Genomic DNA, 19,685 nt, shown 5'->3' with positions numbered 1-19,685 from the left:
ATGGTAGTTGAAATCAAGAACCACCCGCACCCAAAATTTAAGAAACATCCTTACAAATCACTTTAGGATGATCCTTTGGGGGAATTTTCTAGTGTTTGTCATGGTGTTCTTCACACTGAAGACATTAGGGTATAGTTTCACTAGAATATCGAAGAAATAAAAAATTATGAAATATCATGCGTATTCATAGATCATCTTATTACTGACAATCAACTCAAACTGGAATATGCATAATTGAGGATGAAGGGTTTTACCCAATTCATGGATTTTCCATCCTTCGATGAAGATGAATGGATGAGGTACACCCATAGCTGAATTCATGGGGAGTTCTTATGGTTAGATCGACATTACAAGATAATAGAAGAAGTGATCAAGAATATCACATGCCTCTACAAGGGTGGAGGTATGAAAGGGATTTGGAAGATATCAAACACATATGTATGCAAACTCACCGGCACAACGTATGATGGAAAATCAATGCAAGTTAATGATATCAAGGACCATGGTATGAAATTTGCTACAATGGTGATTGGCTATAAGGTTTACCAATCTAACTGACTGAACTTAGTCTCAGAAACTACCATTCTACATTGCTTATCAGATGGTGAAAGAAGATGCACACTATGACTTATGCAGTGTGATGCTTAAGGAATTAATGACCAATCTCTGGAAGATCAAGAAAGATAAGAAGAATACATTCTAGTATGGTTCTCTGATTATATGCCTAACCTTTTACTTTTATAATATGGTACCTGGTTATGAAAAATTTAATGGGCATATGATAGATTGGTTGCAACTCAAATAGTAGAAATACTAGACCGACAGGGAGACAAGCAGTAGAAGGCTAACTTATGGGCCTTTTTTCAAAACATTTCAAGAAGAGATGAAGATTAGGGTAACGATTCCCAAAGAAATTACAGAGAAATATCAATACACAATTTGTTTCATGGTTAATAAGGATGAATGCATGATGAAGGCAGTCCAGCCCAGAACAGTTTGGATTATGCCAATGGGCTATGAGGTAGATGCAGCCACACTTGATGGACATGCACAACATCTACTCACAACTCTAGTTGATGTAAAAGAATAAAAAATTGGCATTGCACAAGAGAATGGACTAAAAGTCCACAAGGAACAAGTTACACCCAACATCACAAGAAAAATGACAAGAGTTGTAGCTAAGCAACCAATTAGTGAAGGTCATGATAGGGAAGAAGCAATACAAAATCTTAGAATCTGTGAAGCTTAGAGAAAATAAGAGAAGAAAAAGAAGAGAAAAGAGGAGAGAGAGGCAAAGAGAGAAGCTCAAGCCACACCTAATGTTATCCCAGTTACAACTAAACCACCTAAACAATAGGAAGGACCATCTGGTGAGCCTACTATCCCTAAGCCTAAGGAAACAAAGACAAGAAAAAAGAAAATTGGCAAGGGAATATGTTGCAGTATCTTCATAGGAGACAGTCAGAAGAAGAAATCAGATAAGCTCCAAAGAAGAAAGGTGTTTTTGCAAGAGTTGTTAGAGGACAACCCTCCACAGATAAAAAGGAAGATCAAAAGAAGGAACCAGAGAAGGGGCAACCCAAGAAGACCCCTAAGATTACCATTGTACACAAAAGGAAGCCCAAAGGAGATGATAAATCCAAACCCAAAACTAAGAGGAGAACCGGTAAGCAAAAGAGGTTAGATGCTCAATAAATTATAGATCAAATTATTAATGATGGAAATTTGGAAAACATTTTTGTATTGTATGATGAATTTGATGAAAAGAATAAGAAACAATTAGAAGAGGCCATTACCTTATATCTTGATTCATTTAGTAGAACATTTATATAATTGGAGAAAATTTTGTCCAAAGAATTATATGATAGATTAGAAATAAGAAAATTACATGCACAAAATCTAGATAGACAGATAAAGAAAATAGAATTGATTAATCTTTGTCCATCCATCACTCTAAAAGAGGTTGCAGATTTAATAAATACGATAGGTTTGATATAGTTCAAACCTAAACATCAGATAAACAACTTAATGTTCAAGAAATATGAAGAGATCTGGAAAGAAACAATAGATATATGGGTAAGAATTATTTTGAGTAACGAATATGAGCTAAGTCCCAACTTTGTATAGTTTCAAAATTGTTAGGATTCCCAAAGATACTGAGAGAGGGGGGTGAATCAGTGTCTGACTGGTTAATGAACTTTTTGAACTTATTATATGAAAAGCATTCCAAAACTGTATACTGGTAAACCAAAATTAATGTAGTAAATAAGAACAATAAGAACAACATAAAAAACACACCATAACATAATATTTTTAATGAGGAAACCCGGTGTGGGAAAAAACCCAGTGGGATTTGTGACCCACAATATTTGCTTACTGTTACAATAGGGGCTTGCACATGCAGGAAGGCCAAGTGCCTAGAGCTCATTGCTCAGTTACAAAAGAAGTCTCACTGACTTACAAAAATGGATTATAGAAATCCAATTGTCATGTACTTCTTCAGATCAGCATCTACTATGCCCGATTCAGTATCGGTTTAAGCTCTGCAATAATCATAAACCCTTATCCAAAATCTACCTTATAATTCGCACATTAGGTTTGCAATAATCTAACCATTATCCAAAATCTGCCTTATAATTCGCACATTAGGTCTGCAATAATCTAACCATATCCTCTTCTCCTAAATGATCTACAAGATCTCATACTTATATGAGTCTTATTAAAATCCACCATATTAGCTTACAAAAAGATTTTACAATTAAATACAAAATACAATTAAGTAAAATTCCTGTCGGCCATGCTACCGATAATCAATCTTTTCGATGCTGGTGAACTGTATGTCGGTGTAGAGTTTACCAATGCTGGTGCCTGGTGGTAACATATGATTGTAAGGTTGCTATCAATGAAAAAAACTTCAATCACCTACAATTTCTCATTGGAGTGTGCATTTTCCAACAAAAACATTCAATTACTAAAGGATAAGGAACCAAAAAGGAAAGATTAACAAAATGTGAAAACCGATCCACCAGTTACTACTACACTAGCTCATGAGCCAAATTTTGACATCAAGGATACTCAGAATCCTCCAAAAACAAATGTACTTGATGTTGAGGAAGAGGTTGGAAAGGAAAAAGGTACAGAAGAAAAGCAATCAAGGGAAGCACCAAAAGAGAGCGGTGCACCAAGTAGTGAAGCCATTGGTGCACATGAGATGAAGACTTCAACATACAAGGAACCAATAGATATACCCTAGAAGGCCTCTGCTGAAGAAAAAGGGAAAATGATAGAGTCAATTTTCCCTTCTGGATTGGAAATTGACACACCTTTAACAAAAGCTAAAGGGAAAATGCTAGGATTTTCCATCAGTGTTGACAAGCCTTACCACCTGATGTCACCGATAGAAAAGGTATTGGCTAGAGTTACACTCCAAGCTTAGGTGAGTCAAGATTTAGCCTGAGAAGAATCCAAGGAAAAGAAATTGATACAATCAAGTTTTGATGTTTTGAACTGGCCTGTACCAGAATTTCAAGCAAAAGAGAGCTCAAGATTTTTTGGGCAACTTCAACAAATAATTGAGTACATTCCTACAATATGATTCTTTGGTTAAAATTTTTGCACTTGAGGCCAAAGACAAATTTGTTGAGGCTAGGAAACAAACATTTTTGTAGATGATATCAACAGAAAAGGAAAAGCTTCTCGCATGTCTACAGTTTATTGATGAAGCCTTAGTGGAAGGAGATAAAGTATATAAAACTTGTCTAGATTTTTTAAAGCTCACTGCCTCCCTAGACAAATAAATTATGGATCGTAAAGGCCAATTACTTCAGATTTCACATTCTTACAATTCGGAATCAATCCTAACAAGTTCTTTTGAAGGTCCAATTTTGGCAATTGTAGATCAAATATTAAAGTTAGAAAAGGAAAGGGACAGTATGATAAACAGAGCCACAGAGCTTTGAAATTTTATAGGTCCCCGGTTAGACAACCTGCTTTGTCATAAAACAAAATGTATAGCTAATATGTAGTAGGAGGATCAGATAGAATCCCAAGCTATTAAATACTATGCTTGTATCTACAATGGGTTCAACTCCATTCTAGGTTCACTTAAGCAAGGATGGGACACTTTTCATTTTTAAAGACTTTGTATGCAGAAATTCTAAAATATGTATAGAGATCGGTATATATATATATATCACTTGTACATATTTCTTCTTGTATATTTTCACCGATCTTTGTCATTGATGTCAAAGGGCAAGAGTATGGTTAAAAATGAATGAATCTCATAGGGGAAGAATACAAATGTAAATAGCTATATGGATGTATAGGAAAGGGGGAACACACTCAGAGATAATATATTTTTTCACATGAGTGTTGCCATCAATGCCAAAGGGGGGGATTGTTGGCAATTGACACTCATCCGATAGTCACCTTCTGAGGTGAATTGCATTTTTTAGTTGTCATTGATGGCAACTCATCTTCACGAGACAATACTTCTTTATTTAGACTCATTACTTTATCATTTTGTCTAGTAAGGCCAACTAGTATACACCATTTGGTTTACACTTATTAACCAGTTATTCTTCACAACGATAATTCATATAATGGGACCCAGTAAAGCTATTTGAGGAATTGAAGGTAGCATGCAAGGTTGAAATCAAATAAGATCATCGGGATAATTTATAATATACTTTATGAATTGGGAGGAAGCTGACAGGTTTATTTTCATTGTGAAGGTCGAGATGATGAACAAGTTATAAGGGTATATAAGAGAGATCACTTAGTGATGGATTACATATATTCATATGATGTAATTTGAGATTCAAAAAATTCATAGATTGATAGTATGTGAATTGATGAGCGAATGATAGCATATGTGCATAGTTGCATGTGCGCAATCCTAACCGATATCAGAATAGAGTATTAGTATCACCAGTTCAGTTGAAGAACTTAGAGCTACAACTGAAACTTATCCAGCATGGTCAGATGCTTCATTTAAGCTCAATGTTATAAATCATTATGTAATGATTTGTAAGTCAGTGAGACTTCCATATATGTGTATTTGAGTAGTGAACTCTAGGCGGTAAGCCTGTATACATGTGCATACCCCTCTATGTAATATTTGTATACCTTGATCAAGTATATAGATATTGTGGGTACTAGGCCCACTGTGGTTTTTGCCTTTATAGGGTTTTCCACATATAAATATTGATTTTATGATATTTCTTTATGTGTTCATTTGTTTATGCACTTTAAATTTATATTCTGTCATCCAGTTGATCCACAATAAGTTCAAAAATTCTTACACCGGTAGAGCACTGATTCACCCCTTGCTCTGAGTGTTCTTGGATTCCAACACTTTGGTGGTTGCAGATTTGTTTATTTGTATCATGGTTCAATATATGAATTATTTCTAGTGTCACTATATCTATTTGTATTGGTTTTAGTAATCCGGGAGCTTAATTGATCATATTAGTTTGATTCTTCTGATCAGTGCTTTGCAGAGTTTGGTATTTATCCTGGTATATTCTAGTGTGATTAGATCTTGAGTTGATATTTTAGGAAATTGTTTGGGATAGTCATGTGTATCTTCATTATAGATGGATAATGACTTGGTTATCAAAAACTTATCTTTCCTCGTGACAGTTGTTGTTTTTTGAGTGTTCTTGAGTTTTAGATGTTGATCGATGAAGATTTGATAAGTGGTGTTGGTGTAGCTGTTACAGATGACTCTTATGTCCTTTCCGGTGTTTCCTAATTGTGTCCTATTTGTTTTGATGATTTATATTGATTTATCTGTATGCTTTTGGTGTTTTGTTTATCTAATGGTGTTGTTCATGATATATCAGACCTATTTGGTGGTGTAGCGTGTTACGGTTGATCTTGGCATGATTTTAGGTGGTGTTGCATGTTTGAGCATTTATTTTAGGTCCATGTTATGTCATTTATATCATTATACTGGATTTTTGGTCAATCTTTGTATTGTGTGATGTAATTTTGTAAATGTGAGCTGAGGGTGTTTCTGGCCTTGTAGTCAAGATTGATGAATTTTATAAATAGGTGACAAAGTCATGTAAATTTGGTGTTGAAGTGTTTTTGTATTATCAGAGAATTAGAAATGTGTGAACAACTGAATACATCCTTCGATATTATGATTGAGTAGAGATTGAAGTGTTGTAGATAAGGCAAATATGTTTAACCAAAACTATCATCAAGCATTTGCAGTTATTATTCTTTCAGTTCATTTGATTCCAAATTGTTGTTTGCATATTTTGTAAGTCAGTAAGACTTTCTTGTAAGGTAGTGAACCTTCCTTGAGGGTTGTAGCCTTCTAGGGTATTTTATTTGAGCAATGAGCTCTAGGAAGTAAGTCTGAATGCATGTGCATTCCCCATTGTAATTATTTTCACATACTACTGCAGAGCATCATCAAATTGTGGGTAGGTTCCCATCGTGGTTTTTTCCATAATCAGGTTTTCCACGTCAAAATCTTGGTGTTGTGTGCTGTTCTATCAATTTTATTATCCTTGTTCTTGATGTAGTTAATTAGATATGCATTTAAGGACAAGTTTTCTAATCCACTGAAAGTTGATTCACCCCCCCTCTTAGTTTTCCTTCATTGTTGTTGCCAATAATTGGTATCAGAGCGAGATCCTCCAAAAGAAGCTTGACCGCTTGAGGTGATCTAGGATGGCAATTGGAGGTGTTATTTTTAAAAAGAAAAGTACAAGATTCAATGGAAGTAACTATGATATATGAAAGAATCGAATGGAGGTGCACTTGATATGTCTTGGAGAAGATTACTAGAAGATCACAAAAGATTCCTTTTATGTTCCTTAGAATGGACTAGTTACTACTGTAGAGATAAAGGCTGTTGAAAATAACATTAGAGCTAAGGAAGCATTGGTGAGTGTCCTGGCTGATTTAGAGATAACTAGTGTAATGGGACTTCAGACTGCATATGATATCTAAGATAAGATTGAGTCCTTGTATGAAGGAAATAAACAAATCAAAGTTGCTAAGTTGAAGAGTTTGAAAGGGAAGTATGAGATGTTGAAGATGGTAGAAGATGAGAACATAAACTCCTTCATGGCTAAGGTGAATGTCCTTGTCCTAGGTGTTAGATGTGCCAATGGAACCCTTGAAGAAGATGAAATTTTTGCTAAGGTCCTGAGATCATTGACTCTTGCTTACAAATATAAGGTATCTGCTATTGATGAGATCTAGAGTGTGACTACTATGACAAGATATATGTTGGTTGGAAAGATTGTTGTATTTGAACTAAGCAATTTTGTGAATCACATGGAAAGTCTAAGACAACATTTAGAGCATCTGTAACCAGAAAGAAGAAATATGATCCAGATGATTACAAAATATCCAAATATGGAAGAGAAAGAAGAGAGATGCAAGAGAAAGAGAGAGAATTGGATGAGCTTGAAAAATTGATTGCGCAAAGATTGCCTAAAGGAGCTGGTAACTATGATGAAAATTACCCTTGAAATGTTTCTAGCAATAAGATAGGACACTTTGCTTCTAGGTGCCTGGAGATGATGTCTAAGTATGATAGACATGATAAATTTGATAAGAAAGATAGGAATGATAGATATGAGAAGCATGAGAAGTATGATAAACCTTACAAGTCTATCAAGAAGTATAAACATCAAAAGAACTATTATTATGTTGTTGATGAAGGTGTTATAGATGAAGAATTAGAAGGAGATGAAATTGTGTTTATTTATAATAAAGAAGATGGACTGATACCTATTGATTCCACAAGATGCACTATTGAGGAGAAAGATTTAGGTGCTAGAGTTGAAGAGAAAGATGAATGGGTGATTAAAAGCAGTTGTTCACATCATATGATTGGTGATAAAAGAAAATTTGTGAATATGGAGAGGTATGATGGTGGAATAGTAAGATTTGGAGATGAAAAGGCCTATGTGATTCATGGTAGATGTTCCATTTATTTTGATGATAAGCATAACAATAATGATATCTTGTATGTTGAAGGTTTGAAGTATAATATTTTAAATTTTGGATAGATGGTTGACAAAGGTTATGATTTGTAATTTAGGAATGGAAAATGCAAGATCCTAAATGCCTTTGGTATATAGATTGTATTGGGAACTAAGGTTGAAGGTAATATCTTTCATTTGAATGCTGGTGAGAAAAGTTGCTTGATTTCTCAGATTGCTAAAGTTGGTTGTGGCATAGGAGAATGTTTCATGTTAATTTTGACTCAATGATTAAGATCAATTCTACTCAAGTTGTTAGAGATTTGCCTAAAATTGTTAAACCTGCTAATCCAGTATGTAAGGAATGTCAAATGTGAAAGAAACAAGAATTTCTTTCAAGAGTAAGCAATATTTTTTTGATGGATTCCTAGATCTTGTGCATACTGCCCTATGTGGACCCACAAGTATAAGAAGTGTGCAGGGTGACAAATATTTCATGTTACTGATTGATGATTATTCTAGGATGATGTGGGTTTCTTTTTTGAAGGAAAAATCAAAAGCATTGGATAAATTCAAGATATTTAAAGAAAAAGTTGAGAGTGAGACATAACTGAAGCTGAAATGTCTGAGATTTTACAGAGAAGGATAATTATTTTCTAGTGAGTTTGACTCATTTTGTGAGAAGCATGGAATTAGAAGACAATTATCTGCTCATAGAACCCCACAACAAAATGAAGTTGTTGAAAGGAAGAACATAACTATCTTGGATGATACAAGGACTATGTTGATTGAAGAGAATATTTTGAAGATCTATTGGAGAGAAGTTGTTAGCATTGTTTTTTGCACATTCAACAAAGTGCATATAAAAGGTGATTCCAGTAAGACTCCTTATGAGCTACGGTTTGGTCATGTTCCTACTGTGAGATATTGTAGAATTTTTGGAAGCAAGTGTTATATCAAGAGAGATTAGGATAGAGGAAAGTTTGATGCAAGAAGTGATGAAGGAATTTTCTTGGGATTTTGTCAAAAAGAAAGTCCTACTAGTGATACAACAAGAGACTAAGAAAGATAGTGGAAAGTGTAAATATGAAGGTTGATGAGAACTATGGAAAAGAAATCAAAGCATGCAGATATGATGACCAAGATGTTGTTTTAAAGAAAATTTAGATAGAAGAATTGAAGCAAAATGATCTGGTAGAGACAATTAATCTGGATATTGTTGCTATCAATGGATTGAATTATTATGAAAATTAGATCATTGGTGATAAAAATAAAGGCGTGATGAATAGAAGAAGGCTAACTGCTGAAGAGGTGTGTTTTGATTTCTAAAATTGAACCTAAAGATGATGTTGAGGCTTGCAAAGATGAAAATTGGATGAAGGCTATGGAAGAAAAATTGAATCATATTGAAAAGAATAACATATGGGAAATTGTGTCTAGACCTAAAGGCAAGAATGTGATTGGTACTAAAAGATTATTCAAGATAAAGTTGAATGAAGCCAATGAAGTTGTTAGAAATAAAGCAAGATTGGTATGGAAAGGATATTCACAAAAGGAAGGGGTTAATTATGAGGAGATTTTTTCTCTAAATAGCTAGACTTGATGTTGTTAGACTATTGCTTGCATATGTTGCTTATAAAGATTTCAAAGTATATCAGATGGATGTCAAGTTAGCCTTTTTGAATAGTTATCTTGAGGAAGAAGTCTACATTGAGCAACCTGATGGATTTTCATTATCAGATGATAGAGACATGGTATTCAAACTAAAGAAATCTCTTTAAGGGCTGAAACAATCCCCTAGAGATTGGTATGATAGATTAGATAAGCATTTCTTGAAATTGGGATTTAATGAAGGCATTGCTGATAGTAATCTATATTTCAAGATTAAGAATGATTAAATTTTGATTGTTGAAGTTTTTATTGATGACATTATCTTTGGAGAAAATGATGACTTGAGTATGAAGTTTGTCAGTGATATGCATAAATAATTTGAGATGTCTATGATAGGATAAATGAAATTTTTCTTAGGTTTGCAGATTTCATAGACTACAAAAGGTATTTTTATATGTCAAGCTAAATATGTGAAGGAATTACTAAAAAATTCTGGGTTAGAATATTCTAAACCGGTTGGAACTCCTATCGTGACTGGTTGGAAATTGTCTATAAATGATGAATCTCTAAAAGCTAATCAAATCATTTACAGATCTATGGTTGGTATACTGCTATATCTAACTCACATTAGACTTGAAATTATGCATGTTGTGTGCATGGATGCTAGATATCAAGCTAATCCAAAAGAGAGTCATGTCACTCTTGTAAAGAGGATATTCAAATACTTGAAAGAGATTGTGGATTATGGTTTATGGTATTTGAGGAATGATGATTTCATGTTATGTTCTTACACTGATGTTGACTGGGCTGGTGATGTTGATGACTAGAAGAGTACCTCCAGTGGTGCATTCTTTTTGAGTAAGAAATTGGTTTCATGGGCAAGTAAGAAACAAGATTAAGTTTTCCTATCTACTGCTAAAGCTAAATACATTGTTGCTGCTAGTAATTGCACTCGGGTAGTTTGAATGAAACAAATATTAAAGGATATTAGAGTTATCTATGATGAGCCTACAGACATATATTGTGATAATTCCAGTATTATTAATATGTCAAAGAACCCAGTGCAACATTCAAAGACTAAAAATGTATCAATCAAGTATCATTTCTTGAGAGAAAAAGTCAGTGAAGAGGAAGTGGAGTTAGAGTATGTGTCTACAAAGAAAAAAATTGCTGATATTTTCACCAAGCCTTTGCCTATAGATACATTTGTCTATTTGAGAAACAAGTTAGGGTTATCTACCTCTCCTGATGGGAACTAGATGCATTAAGTTGCATCAATCTAGTGGACTTCACAATCTTATCTTTTTGTCCAAACAAATGAGTTTATGTTGATCCTCTAATGGAGTAGTCTATTTGTGGTTAAATTGAGCTGGTTGTAATCATGATTTTTTAATCAAAGGGGGAGAGTTTGGTTTTATGTTTTGAGAACCTTTGTCATTTATGTCGAAGGGGGAGATAGCATGTGAAAAATTGTCTTATATGTTGTTGGTGAGCTTGACCTTAGCGGAAGTTTGTTGGAGATGTTTTCTTTCATTGCACTGATTGTTTTTCACATCCATATGTTGCCATCAATGCTAAAGGGGGAGATTGTTGGATATTGTTGCTTCTAGGATATGTTGTTGTCATTGATATCAACATATTCCTATTACTTATTACTCTGGTGGTTGTAGATTGGTTTATTGGGATCATGGTTTGGTATATGGATTATTTATAGTATCATTACATCTTTCGATATTGGTTTTAGTGATCCGAGAGCTTAATTGATAATATCATATTATCTAGTTTATAGTTTGGTTCTTATGATCAGTGCTTTGTAGAGTTTAGTACTTCCTCTGGTATATTATAGTGTGATCAGATCTTGAGTTGACATTTTGTGAAATTGTTTGGGATGGTCATGTATATCTTCATTTTAGATGGATCATGATTTGGTTCTCAACAAAGTGATCTTTCCTCATGATAGTTGCTATTGTTTGAGTGTTCTTGAGTTTCATATGTTCATCAATGAAGATTTGATAAGTGGTGTTCGTGCAGTTGCTATAGATGATTCTAATGTACTTTTTGGTATTTCCTAATTGTTTCTTATTTGTTTTGATGATCTAGATTGATTGATGTGCATGTTTTTGGTGTTTTGTTTATCCGGTGGTGTTGTTCATGCTATATGAGACCTATTTGGTGGTGTATCATGTTGCGGTTGACCTTGACCTGATTTCCTATGGTGTTGCATATTTGAGAATTTGGTTTAGGTCCATGTTATGTCATGTATATTATTATATTGGTCTGATAGTTGATCTATGTATCATGTGATGTCATTTTTTAATTGTGAGTTGAGGGTTTGGCCAACCTTGTAGTCAAGTTTGATGAATTGTATAAATAAGTAATAAAGTCATATAAATATGGTGTTGAAGTGTGTCTTCATTATCAGAGAATGATAAATGTGTAAACAAGTGAATAAATCCTTCTACATTGTGATTGAGAAGAGACTGAAGTGTTGCAGAATAGACAAATGTGCTTAACCAAAACTGGCATTAGGTATTTGTAGATGGTATTCTTTTAGTTCATTTGATTCCAGTTTGTTGGCCAAATATTTTGTAAGTCAATGAGAGTTCATTGTAAGGTAGTGAACCTTCCCTGAGGGTTGTAGCCTTGCGAGGTATTGTATTTGAGCAGTGAGCTCTAGGTAGTGATCCTGAATGGATGTGCATTCCCCATTGTAATTATTTTCACATACTACTCCAAAATATCATCTAATTATGGTTAGGTTCCCAGCATGATTTTTCAGTTAACTGGGTTTTCCATATCAAAATATTAGTGTTGTGTGTTGTGTTTTCAATTTTCTTATCCTTATTATTGATCCAGTTAATCAGATTTGCATTTGAGGACAAGTTTTCTAATTCGAGGAAAACCGATTCACCCCCCGCCCCCCTCTCAGTTTTCTTTCATTGTTGTTTCCAACAAAAACTTGATAATTTGTAATGTGAGAGGAGAAGAAAGAAATGCAAGTAAATCATATTCTAGGGAAACTTCACACTATCATAAATATCCTTAGTTTCCTTGTGTTGTTCGACCCAACCTTTTAGATTTATCATGGTTCATCCACCTACACAACTTAAATTATCTTGACTAAAAAGTTTAAGATATAAATATTTGAAATTAGAAAAGATACATAAGTTAGTACCTGGCAATAAATGCACAATAATTCAAGTCATTAAGAAAGAGTTCATATAAGTATTGTTGTGATATTCGCCTCATAGTGTAATGATGAAGATGGTTAAATGGGCATCCTTTTAAATCATGAAATTTTTTTTGTACATATATACTTTACATTGATATATAATATTATAAAATATTTTTGACATTAAATACAATTATTGAATTTCTTTTAGCATGATGTCAATTTTGTTTACTTTTTTTTATTTAAAGATATATTGTATTTAATTTTATTAAGATAAAAATAGTACAATATCATAAAAAGGGGATATTTGCAGAAATGTACAAGTATAAAGTCTAATTGGTCAAATTCCAAATAAGTTATAATATAAAAAGCATGGGGATGTGGCCAAATAAAACGTAAGAAAAAACTGCAAATGCAAAAGGAGGGAGATCTTTATCATCTAGTTTTCCCTAGAAATTAAAAGGGATAGAACTAACAATCAATTTCCAACAAATGAGAGTGCCTTATTATACATAAGGATGATTATTTAGAGGCTATTGTGTATGGGTTAGAGAGATGGCCAAAGGTAATGTTAGAATTATGGAAGGATTGATTATGTGTTGTATTGGTGTTTTCTCATTGATGTCAACACTAGCTGTTATGGTTGGTTACCAGCACTAGCTATTACTGATAGACAGGTTTTGGTTACTAACAAAAGATCTTATGTTACCAACATGGGTTTAATGTTTAACCGGCATAGCTTTTACTAAGAATTCTTGACAGGATGCTAAGTGATGTTGGTGCAGCTTCAAGATGGAATTTAGGATGTTGAAGGTGATCATTGGTCGAGCTTCAACTCCTTGAAGACATATCTTTGGCATGGTGGACCTAGAATAGGTCTAGTACCTATCTAGGTTATGGACAAGTATTATGTTAACGTGTTCTTACACGTTACCAGGATATTTTATGGATTGGTTATTGTTATTTTTTTCTAATCTGACATGGCATATCATTGTAATATGGATGTATATAATGATCTTATTATAATATCTTTTAGATGGCCGACCTAATTGGTTTAGGCCTTACAGTTTGTATAAATGATGTAAGATCTCATTATAGATCATATCTAAGCATATGGAAATGGAAATGGAAATGTAATGATCGTGGTCGTGAAATGCAATATCATATGCAAAGGAGATTTGGTCGATCATTGGTGATCGATTTGGGTTTATGGAAGAGGTCAAAGGCCTCCAGTATTGAGCTTAACCAGGACTGTAATCAGGCATGGTAGATGCTATCTCTAGCAATTCACTCTACTACATTATTGTCCAATTATATTGAGGTGGTTATAACATCTCTGTAGTTAGTGAACTCTATTGTAATGAGTAGTACGCTCTATGCAGTGTGCTTTCCTGCATGTGTAGGCCCATCATTCTATCACATAGTTTCTGCAAAAGTATCATCTGACTATGGGTAGGCTTCCCACCGTGGTTTTTCATGTACAAATCACGGTGTTATGTGGTATGGTTTCATTGTGTTAGTTCTTTGTTTTATTCTTAAGTTTTATTGCTTACCGGTATCTATTTCTTATATTCCGCTACTTAATGTTTATGTGCTCTGGTTTAAGGTTGTAAAGTGGATTAATTGATATAATATGTTAACAATTGATTTAGCCCCCCTCTCAGTTGTTCACCGGTTATCCTAACAATTGGTATTAGAGATTTGGTCCTCTTTTGCTGAAGCTTAACCGGTTGAGGTAGATCCTATGACAACTAATCCATCGACAACTATTTTCAAAAGAGAAATCTCTAAGGTTGATGGAAAAAATAATGGGATATGGAAAGTCCAATTGGAGACTCATCTTAGATGTCTTGGAAAGGATATTTGGGAGATCATTGAGAAACGATACACACCTTATGATCAGGCATCTTGCAATCATACTCTTGCTGACCTAGACAAGAATATTGAAAATGATTGCAGAGATAGAGAAACCCTCTTATGTGCACTTACTGATCAGCAAATCATGGGATTAATTGATAAATCATCAACAAAGTTTATGTTGGATAAATTGCAAACTCTGAATGAAGGTGATCCTACTATCAAAATTGCTAAACTTGATGGTTATCGGGTAAGGTATGAGAAATTGAAGATGGAAGATAATGAAAGAAGTGTTGTATTTATGGAAAAAGTAAATGAGATTGTCATGGGAATTCAGTATTGTGGAGGATCTCTGAGTGAAGATTAAATAGTTTCCAAAGTATTGAGAGCCCTTCCACTGGCTTACAAGATGAATGCAACTACAATTAATGAGTTTAAAACAATGGCAAACACTTCAATTAACAAAGACACACTGATTGGGAAATTATCTACTTTTGAGCTTGAAGAATTTGGACCCTCTAGAGCTGCAAAATATGAACCTTCTTTTCATGCATCAACATCTACCAAAAAGAGTAATTGGAAAGCCTTATATGCAAATGAATTGGAAGATATGAGGAAAGAGGATGAAAAATTTGAGCAACTCGAAGCCTTATTTGCTAGAAGAGTACCTAAAGGACCAGTAGGAAGTAAGTATGAAGCAAAATCACCTTTTAAATGTTTTGCATGTAATAAGATTGGTTATTTTGTATCTAGATGTCCTGAAAGGAATGCAAGATTTGAAGAGAGAGTTAAGAAATCATTTAAGCCTTATCAGAACAGATATAGATTCAAGAAAAGAAAACAATGCTACATAGTGGATGAGGAAGGAGTAAGTGATGACTGTGAGGATGAACTAGTAGAAAACTCTACTAGTGGATCTGACAATAGAAAGGAATGGGTGTTCTATGCTTTAAAGGAAGATGAACCGACACCGGCTATAGAGAATGAAGAAAAGGCCCTAGTAGTAAAAGTTGAAGAGAAGGATGAATGGGTAATTGATAGTGGATGCTCACATCATATGATTGGAGATAAAAGAAAATTTCTATCCCTACAAGAAGACATTGATGGTCAAGTCAGATTTGGAGATGACAAAGCATGTATGATGAAAGGTAGAGGTATTATTTCTCTGGATGGCAAGCATAATACTAATAATATTTATTATGTAGAATTTTTAAAGCATAATCATTTGAGTGTTGGTCAATTGGTGGACAACAGTTTCCAACTTCATTTTAAAGATAGGAAATGCAAAATCATTATCAAAACTAGTTTGGAGATTACAACCGATACTCAGACTGGAGGCAATATCTTTCACTTGAACACTAGTAATAAGATATTTTTGATTGCTCATATTGATGAGAGTTGGTTATGGCATAAGAGATTGTGTCATGTTAATTTTGATTGTATTGTTAAGATAAGTTCAACAAAGATAGTTAGAGATATACCTAAGATTATGAAGCCTCATAATCCAATATGTAAGAAATGCCCATTGGGAAAGCAAGCTAGAACTTTTTTTAAGAGCATACATGATAAATCTAATGATGTTCTTGACTTGATTCACATTGATTTATGTGGTCCAGTAAGGACTAGAAGATTTCAAGGTGATAGGTATTTTACGCTGATAATTGATGACTTCTAGAATGATGTGGGTGACTTTTCTTAGGGAGAAGTCTGAAGCTTTTGAGAAATTCAAGATCTTTAAAGCTAAGGTAGAAACTGAAACTGGATTGAAAATCAAATATTTAAGATCAGATCAAGGCGGTGAGTTCACTTCTCATGAATTTAATAGTTATTGTGAGACAAATGGAATTAAAAGACAGTTATCTACACCTAGGACTCCTCAGCAGAATGGAGTTGTGGAAAGGAAGAACAAAACCATTTTGGATGCGGAAAGAACTATGATGATGGAAGCCAAATTGCCTCACATTTACTAGAGAGAAGAAGTGAGTACAACAGTCTACACATTCAACAAAGTTCACATCAAAGGTGAAACCAGTAAGACCCCTTATGAACTATGGTTTGGACATACACCTACCATTAAATATTTCAGAATTTTTGGAAGTAATTGTTATATCAAAAGGGATGATTCAATTGGAAAGTTTGATCCTAGATGTCATGAAGAGATATTTCTTGGTTATTCAATTCAATTCAAAGAATATAGATGTTATAACAAAAGATTGTAGAAAATTGTGGAGAGAGGAAATGTGAAAGTGGATGAGCATTACAAAAGTCAATCTATATCATATGATAGGGAACCGACAATGTCTCAATTGGTACAGGACATTGAGACATTTACAGTGCCACAATCAGAAAATTCAACTATGACTGATGATCAAATCAATGAACCTAAAGTTCAGAAGGCACCAAGGTATGTAAGGTTAAATCATTCCAAAGATCAAATCATTCGAGATAAGAACAAGGGAGTTATGACAAGAAGAAGACTGACAAATGAAGAGGTATGTCTTATTTCTCAAATTAAACTGGTATTTGTTATTGAATATTGTAAAGATAAACATTGGTTAAACGCTATGGAAGATGAATCAGATCAGATTGAGAATAATGAGACTTGGACTTTAGTTCCCCAGCCTAAAAATAAGAATGTTATTGGAACTAAATGGGTATTTTAGGAATAAACTAAATGAGGATGGTCAAGTTGTAATAAACAAGGCTAGGGTGGTTTGTAAATGATATTCTCAAATGGAAGGAATTGATTATGGTGAGACATTTGCACCTGTAGCTAGAATTGAAGCTATTAGACTATTTCTTGCCTATGCAGCTTATAAGAACTATAAGGTCTATCAAATGGATGTTAAATGTGCCTTTTTGAGTGGTGAACTTGAGGAAGAGGTATACATTAAGCATCCTGATGGATTTTTATGGACAAATGATAAAGATATGGTTTGTAGGTTAAGAGAAGCTTTATATGGACTGAAACAAGCTCCTAGAGCTCGGTATGCAAGGTTGGATAAATATCTTTTGAAGATTGGTTTTACTAAAGGCAATGCTGATAGTAATTTATATTATAAGATCACTGATGATGATATTCTGATTATTGAAGTATTTGTTGATGAAATCATTTTTGGAGGTGAAGATTAATTATGCATGGAATTATCTAATAATATGCAGAATGAATTTGAAATGTCCATGATTGGTGAGATGATATTTTTCTTAGGTTTGCAGATTACTCAGACTGACAAAGGCATTTTTCTTTGTCAAACTAAGTATAAAAGGGAATTGCTGAAGAAGTTTGGTATGGATAATTCTAAACTGGTAAGTACTCCTATGGTGACAATTGAGAAATTATCTATCAAAGACACATCTACACTAGTAAATCCAAGAAGGTATAAGTCTATGATTGGTGGCTTTTTATATCTAGCTTAGACTAGACCAGATATTATGAATGCAATAAGTATTTTTTCAAGATATCAAAGTAATCCTAAAGAAAATCATGAATGTGCAGTAAAGAGGATATTCCAATATTTGCAAGGAACAACATAATATGGCTTATGGTACTCTAGAGATGATGACTTCAATTTATGTGTATATACAGATTCAGATTGGGCAGGTGATACTGATGATAGGAAGAGCACTTTTGGTGGAGCTTTCTTTTGTGGAAAGAAATTGGTTTCATGGATCAACAAAAATAGTCATGCATTTATTTATCTACTGCAGAAGCTGAATATGTTGCAACAGCAACCAATTGCACTCAAGTCTTGTGGATGAAGTAAATGTTGAAGGATATCAAGGTAAATTATAGTGAACTGGTAGTTATCTATTGTGATAACTTTGTAGCTATGGACATGTCGAAGAATCCAATATTTGACTCTAAGACTAAACATATATCAATAAAATATAACTTTTTGAAGGACAAGGTGGAAGAAAAGGAAGTCAAATTGGTTTATGTGAACACTAAAGAGAAAATTGTAGATATACTCACTAAACCACTATCTAAGGAATCATTTGAGTATTTGAGAGACAAGTTAGGGGTTTCTTCCCCTCTAGTAGAGACTTGATTGATGCGGTTTGGCATCAGTTCCACATGCATTATCAGAGATACTGTTAATTTTGGCACTGATGTGTGGTGCTACTACTCAGGGGGAGTACTCATCTTTGAGATTCAAAGGCTTACATTCTTGTTTTGATAGTTTTTGTCAGATTTCTGGCATTGATGTCAAAGGGGGTGAGATTGTGATGTGAAAAATAAATATAGAACTTTACTAAGATATTATTCATAGGGGGAGAGTTATTGATATTCAGGAGATTGTTGGTTGTCTTCTACAGGGGGAGACTTGTTTGGCATTTCTTGGTACTTAGATGTTTTTCACATCTAGTGTTGCCATCAATGCCAAAGGGGGAGATTGTTGGCATTATGGAAGGATTGATTAGGTGTTGCATTGATGTTTTGTCATTGATGTCAACACTAGTTGTTATGGTTGGTTATCAGTACTAGTTGTTATGGGTAGATAGGTTTTGGTTATTGACAGAAGATCTTGTGTTACCGACATGGGTTTAAGGATTAACTGACAGAGCTTTTACTAAGAATTCTTGATAGGATGCTAAGTGGTGTTGGTGCAACTTCTAGATGGAATTCAGGATGCTGAAGGTGATCATTGGTCGAGCTTCAACTTCTTGAAGACATAACTTTGGCGTGGTGGACCCGAAATAGGTCCGGTACATATCTAGGTTATGGACCGGTATGTTTTATGGATTGGTTATTGTTGTTTTGGTCTAAGCCGACATGGCATATCATTGTAATATGGATGTATGTAATGATCTTATTGTAATATCTTTTAGATGGCCGACCTAATTGGTATAGGACTTAGGGTTTGTATAAATGATGTAAGATCTCATTATAGATCATATGTAAAGGTATGGAAATGGAAATGTAATGATCGTGGTCATGAAATGCAATATCATATGTGAAGGAGATTTAGTTGATCATAGGTGATCAAGTTGGGTTTATGGAAGAGGTCAAAGGCCTTTGGTATTGAGCTTAACTGAGACTAAAATCAGGCATGGTAGATGCTATCTCTGACAGTTCACACTACTGGATTGTT

The sequence above is a fragment of the Cryptomeria japonica genome, chromosome 3 (assembly GCF_030272615.1).
Source record: "Cryptomeria japonica chromosome 3, Sugi_1.0, whole genome shotgun sequence".
Classification (NCBI taxonomy): Eukaryota; Viridiplantae; Streptophyta; class Pinopsida; order Cupressales; family Cupressaceae; genus Cryptomeria; species Cryptomeria japonica.
The sequence above is the reverse complement of the archived record's forward strand: the minus strand, read 5'-3'. Positions refer to the sequence as shown.